Source organism: Schistocerca piceifrons, chromosome 7 (assembly GCF_021461385.2).
Source record: "Schistocerca piceifrons isolate TAMUIC-IGC-003096 chromosome 7, iqSchPice1.1, whole genome shotgun sequence".
Classification (NCBI taxonomy): domain Eukaryota; kingdom Metazoa; phylum Arthropoda; class Insecta; order Orthoptera; family Acrididae; genus Schistocerca; species Schistocerca piceifrons.
The window spans coordinates 350,482,973-350,488,972 of NC_060144.1; positions in this window are offsets into that span (position 1 = coordinate 350,482,973).

Genomic DNA, 6,000 nt, shown 5'->3' on the forward strand with positions numbered 1-6,000 from the left:
ACGGTCGCAGGTTCGAATCCTGCCTCGGGCATAGATGTGTGTGATGTCCTTAGGTTGGTTACGTTTAACTAGTTCTAAGTTCTAGGGGACTAATGACATCAGAAGTTGAGTCCCATAGTGCTCAGAACCATTTTTTTTAGTATTTATTTCCACCTGCCATTCTGTTATTCACTGTTCATTGTTCGCATGTTAGCATACGCGGGTCGCGGGGAAGAAAACCAGTGGACACATCGAGACAACTTTAGAAGACACGAGGTAAGCAAACCTCCTCTTCTGCCCAGCGAGAAAAAAGGGAAACTTGTGAAAATTTTTCACTGTGAATTGGTCAACGTAGGCCTATACATGCAACAAATTACAAAGAACTATTTGAACAGTTAGCATTGTTGCGGTAGTAAGAGATAGTAAATTAGAACTTTTTATTGAAATTCATTCACATTGCCACTGCAAAGTGTCGCGGCAGGAGCATTCGATATCTCATCCTAATTGATTATTTAGTTAAGCAGTGGGACAAGAGATTGCCACATCCTTATACCATCTGTAAGTATATTTGTACTCTTTCTTACAGAGAGGATTGGTGCAATGAGGGCGTAAAAACTCGCTTTGAGTGTAATAACAAAATAAAAAAAAATAGTCTCTCACTCAGGGCAGAATACTAGTTTTGTTGCTGTTCAATGCATCCCGATGGGAGGCCATTTATATACGCTGACAACATAGCCGTAGCTGCCCAATGCAGTAAATTCGAGGAAGTCGAGGAGAAATTAACTAGCGACCTTCAAATATTAGGGAATTACTATCACCACACCCACCTGAAACCAAACGCAACAAAGACGCAGGTTTGTAGTTTCCAGACAAGAAACAAAGGAGCCAAAAGAAAACTCCACGTGAGTTGGGAAGGTCAAGAGCTAGAGCACTGCTACCCTGCCAAATACTCAGCCATGAAGTGGACAGAATTCTGTCACTTGAACGGTACTGTTTGGGTGCTAGGCAAAATGTCAGTGCTAGCGATAATATCATTCGTAAACTGACTAACACAAACTGAGGTGCCTACCTAAAAGTGCTTGAAACGATAGCCATTTCACTCAATTGTTTCAGCAGTGGAATATGTCGCGTCTGTGTGGTAGAATTCGGCCCACGTGAAACACACTGATGTGGACATAAATGAGTCCTGGTCTGTATACAGTTTGTTTTTGGATGCTTGCTTCTAAAGTCCTATGTATATATTTATATCCATGAAACACACTACACATTTTAAATAATGACTAACGCAATATGGCGGCTTAAACCATTTTCTCCCTTCATCCGTGATGGTGGTCCAAGACCGAAACCGGTGGAATTTGGGTTTAAAATAAAGACAGCTGATATGCTGCATTTTATTCATTAATGAGTCATCCCGCAAAATATCAGGATGTACGAAATCTACCCTCTCAGGAATTGCTCCCCCCAGTACACAGCGGCAAGTAACTGCCGCGGTGGAGACGAAGAAACAGATGACAGATAATCTTCAGCCTCTAGGCGGGCACCAACAACAGCCCAGGCGGCTTAGATCAAGGAAGAGCTTCCTTTCGACGTCAGAGCTAAACAACGCACCTTCGAAGACTTCAGTTATGGAAGGAGGAAACATCAAACCCCATCCCGGAGCTGAAGGAGGAACTGACTTGCCCAAAGTTCAGAACAAGCAGTACCCCGCTAGATTTACAGCTAGCAAATCATAAGGCCATCAGTGTACCTGATTACTTGGCAAAAAATATTTAAACTGTAAATTGTATTACAGTTGACTTATACTAGATATCAATGTTTGGTGTTCTGGACACAGGAAATAAATAAACAGATGGTATAACACCTATTTACAATGAACATGGAGTAAAATAATTCTTCTGAACATGTTCGCGATCTGCAGGAATTCTCCCAGTTCTAAGAAGTGCAAATCTATCTTATACTTGCTGTAACATGCTTTCAAAGAATTTGAAAATACTCCTGCTGATAGCAGCTTATCTGAAAAACAATTCTTCTGTAGGCAAAACGTGTCTAATGAATCGTGCTTGCGTTTGCTACCTCTTTCAGTAAAAATACACGAGCACCTGGAAACATTCCAGGAACAAGTGTTAATTTTTAGTAATGACTGTGGGATTGAGAAAACTGAAGAGAAATCTATTGTAACTTCTTATTATTATTCAATAAACATGTAAGAAATTAACATACAGGGTGACAGTTATTGAAGTACATGAAATAAAATCGTCATAACTTCTGAACGGTTTGCGTTAGGAAGTTCAAACCGCGCGGTTGGCCACTGGTCATGATGGGAATTAGTATGCGCATGCGTCTTGTTATTTGTTGGCCATTCGCAAGTGAAAAGTCACGGTACAGCGTGCCAGAGAGTATTAAGAGTATAGTGCTTTTGAAGGCCTATTATCCGAGCAATAACAGCCCAACTGCGGCTCATAGGAAGTTTGTGACGGACTTCAAGCTGAAGTCAACCGGTCCAGTGTACTAACAATTAAGAATTTGATTCGCATGTTTGAGAGAACGAGTAGCGTTCGTGATGACAGTGTTGGCAATGTCTGTCGTCCTGGAAGGGTGAAAACGCTTCATATCATAGAGAAGACATGCGGTGTGTTTCAAACTAGCCTCAGGAAATCGACCAGAGGTGCTATACAACAGATGGAACCAGCCAGGAGACACTACAACAAATTGTTGTTGAAGACCTGCATTTCTTTGAATACAAAATTCAAACCCATCAGCCAATATGGCCTAGGGCCATGGAACAACGGTTGTGTTTCGCCAACTTTAATGTCCACAGAATTGAGGAACAGAAATTTACGTGAATATGGTTTGGTTTATCGACAAAGCTTACTTTTATTTGGATGGGTTCATCAATAAGCAAAGTTGGCGTAATTGGCGAAATGAGAATCCGCATTTCGCTATCGAGAAATCTCTTCATCCTCGGCAGGTGACTGTATGTTGTGCAATGTCCAGTCACGGAATAATGGGTGCAATATGCCTTGATGACAAGGTGACTACCAAGCAGCACGTGAAGGTTTTGGAAGATGATTTCATCCCTATTATCCAAAGTGACCCTAATTTCGGCAAGATGTGGTTCATGCAAGACGGAGCCGACCCCATCGAAGCAGGAGAGTGTGCAATGTCCTGGAGAAGCCCTTTGGGGACAGCATTCTGGCTGTGGGGTAGCCAGAGGCCACCCGCTTGGGCCTCGACTGGCCGCCATATTCTCCGGATCTGAACACATGGGACTCCTTTTCGTGGGACTATATTAAAGACAAGGTGTACAGCAATAACCCAAACCACTGATGAGCTGAAAACAGCAACTGAGGAGATCATCGACAGCATCGATGTTCCGACACTTCAGCGGGTGATGCAGAATTTCGCTTTTCATCTGCGACACGTCATCTCCAATGATGGCAGGAATATAGAACGTGTCATACCCTAAATCCGAATATCTGTAGTGACGTTTAATGCTGAATTAAGTGTGTGCACGCCGTAAAATGTTCAAATGTGTGTGAAATCCTACGGGACTTAACCGCAATGTCATCAGTCCCACACTACTTAACCTAAATTATCCTAAGGACAAACACACACACCCATGCCCGAGGGAGGACTCGAACCTCCGCCGGGACCAGCCGCACAGTCCGTGACTGTGCACGCCGTAGTTTATAACTAATTTATGTTTTTTTCGTATAGTTCTATTACTGGCACCATGCATATTTGTTAAATAAAATGAATATTTGTTAAACCAATGAAGACATTTTCCTCTTGCGGCCCTTACCTAAATACACTGCAATGGGAGGGGGGATTGCTACCTGGGACACTAAAAACTCTGTACACCCCTGACCTAGAGGACAAGGCCGAAAGCTCCATGAGGAGGTCTGCGGATAATGGTGATGCTGAATATGGAGCAATCTCAACTCTAGAAAATTGTAAAGAAATGCTGGAAGACCTGCACAGGATTGACGATTAGCGCAGTGCTCGACGGTTCACCCTAAACAGAAATAAAGTATCCTATAATGTATACATAAGCAGAAATTTCCTTTATGGTATTATTACACTATTGTTGAATAATCATTAAAAGTATCCACATTCATAACGTGTTTAGGAGCTTGATATCGCGCAGTAAAGTGAAATGACCCTATAAACTAACGACAGAAAAATCATAATACAGACTAGTTCCTCACGAAGAAAGTGGTTTATAAAACCTTCGATCGACCCTTACTTGCGTATAGGTCCTCAGTTGGGACCCATATGAAAAAGGATCGATAGAGAAAATATAGAAGATTGAGAGCAGAAAATTGCGTTTTGTAACGGCTGGTTCAGCAAGCGTGAATATTTCACGGGGATGCTCAGTGGCAAAAACTGTAAGACAAGCGTTGTGCATCACGGTGTAATTTACTGTTAAACTTCCGACATAGAAGGCCAACCGGTACTCTACTTCCTTCTACGTACATCTTGCGAAAAGACCGCGAAGGTAAAATCAAGGAGACTCGAGCTGACGCAGAGGTCTACCAACAGTAGTTCACATGGAGCACCACTCGCGACTGGACCAGAAAAGATAGACAAAGTACCCTGCGCCACACATAGTAAGCTTTGTTACAGAGTATACATATGATGAAATTTCAGACATTAAATATGTCCAGTTGTACTACTGTACAAGCCTATATGGTGTGTGATGAAGGGTATTTCCGGTGCCGCTATAACTTCACCTTATGCCTATTGAACTCCATAACGGTAATTGAGAAGAATGACTGTAGGTACGTGATATCCTTAAATAATAGTCATGTTTCTGCAAGTGGAAGTTACTGGAGCTTTCATCTTTTCTATAGGCGAGCGAATGCCGGAGATATGAGGACAGCAGGTTCTGCCGGAGATTTGCGGGTACCGCCTTCGTTTGCGAGAGCCCATGTTGGTCAGTGTCATGTATTTCAAAACAGATCTTTGTTTCTGCCGTACCCTGTAGAATCAAATAGGGATAAAAGTTTTAAATATTTACAAATTTAGTTTTTGATCAGCTCGTAATAAATGTTCCCGTAGCTGAATGTCCTGATTCCTTACACAATTGCGATAAATTCGTGAGATTGACGATCGTTTTAAAGATTACCAGTTCTTGTATAAATACGACGTATTGTTCGAAATGGATGCAGTTTTCTCACAGCTGCAGCGTAAAATACTCGAAATATTTAATTCGACAAGCTAAAACTGTATCATAATATTTAAAATAATTATTAAAATAAAATGAGTTTTTAATGTACCGGTACCGTGTTTATAAAATGCCACAAAAAGTGTAAAATAATTTCTCCTAGCCCCATACAGATTCCCAACACCATACGAATCTGAAAATTTCTGATTGTGAATTTTTAATTGCTATGTTGTAAGATTTAAATCCAAAAAGGTGAAAACTCTGGATGCATGCTTTAGACACTACTAAGAAGCTGAGCTATTCATGGATCAGTTACGTTTTGCATGCTCCCCACGTTCTTCATTATAAATGTTACAAGTATTTTCATAGCTATTATTAATAACAAATAAAATATTTCATGATTATCTGTATGGGATTAGGAATCTGTATGAGGTAAGTAGAGATTATTTTATACTTTTAAAACCGATCTAAAAACGTCGTATATTAAAAACTGATTTTTATTTAAAGAATTATTTTCTGGCTTTTGGTCTCGGTTGTGTGAAATTACTTAATCAATACCACACATTTTGATAAGATTAAAAGAGAGACGTCGTAAATTTCCGGTTAAGTGTATCAATGATGACGAAAAAGAAACAGCATAGACCACTGCATAGCTCATACAATATACATCGTCTAATTTTTGATTATTTGTAATATTTGTAGAAGTTTGTGGAGATGAGTGAAGAATAAATAAAAAAGTTTATTAGTCAAGACGTTAATGGACGTCAGCGTTACCCATAGTGGATTGTGACTTGGGTCCATTCTCAAACTTTATGACAAGGTTTGTACTGTTGCGGAACTTAAGTCCTGTACCT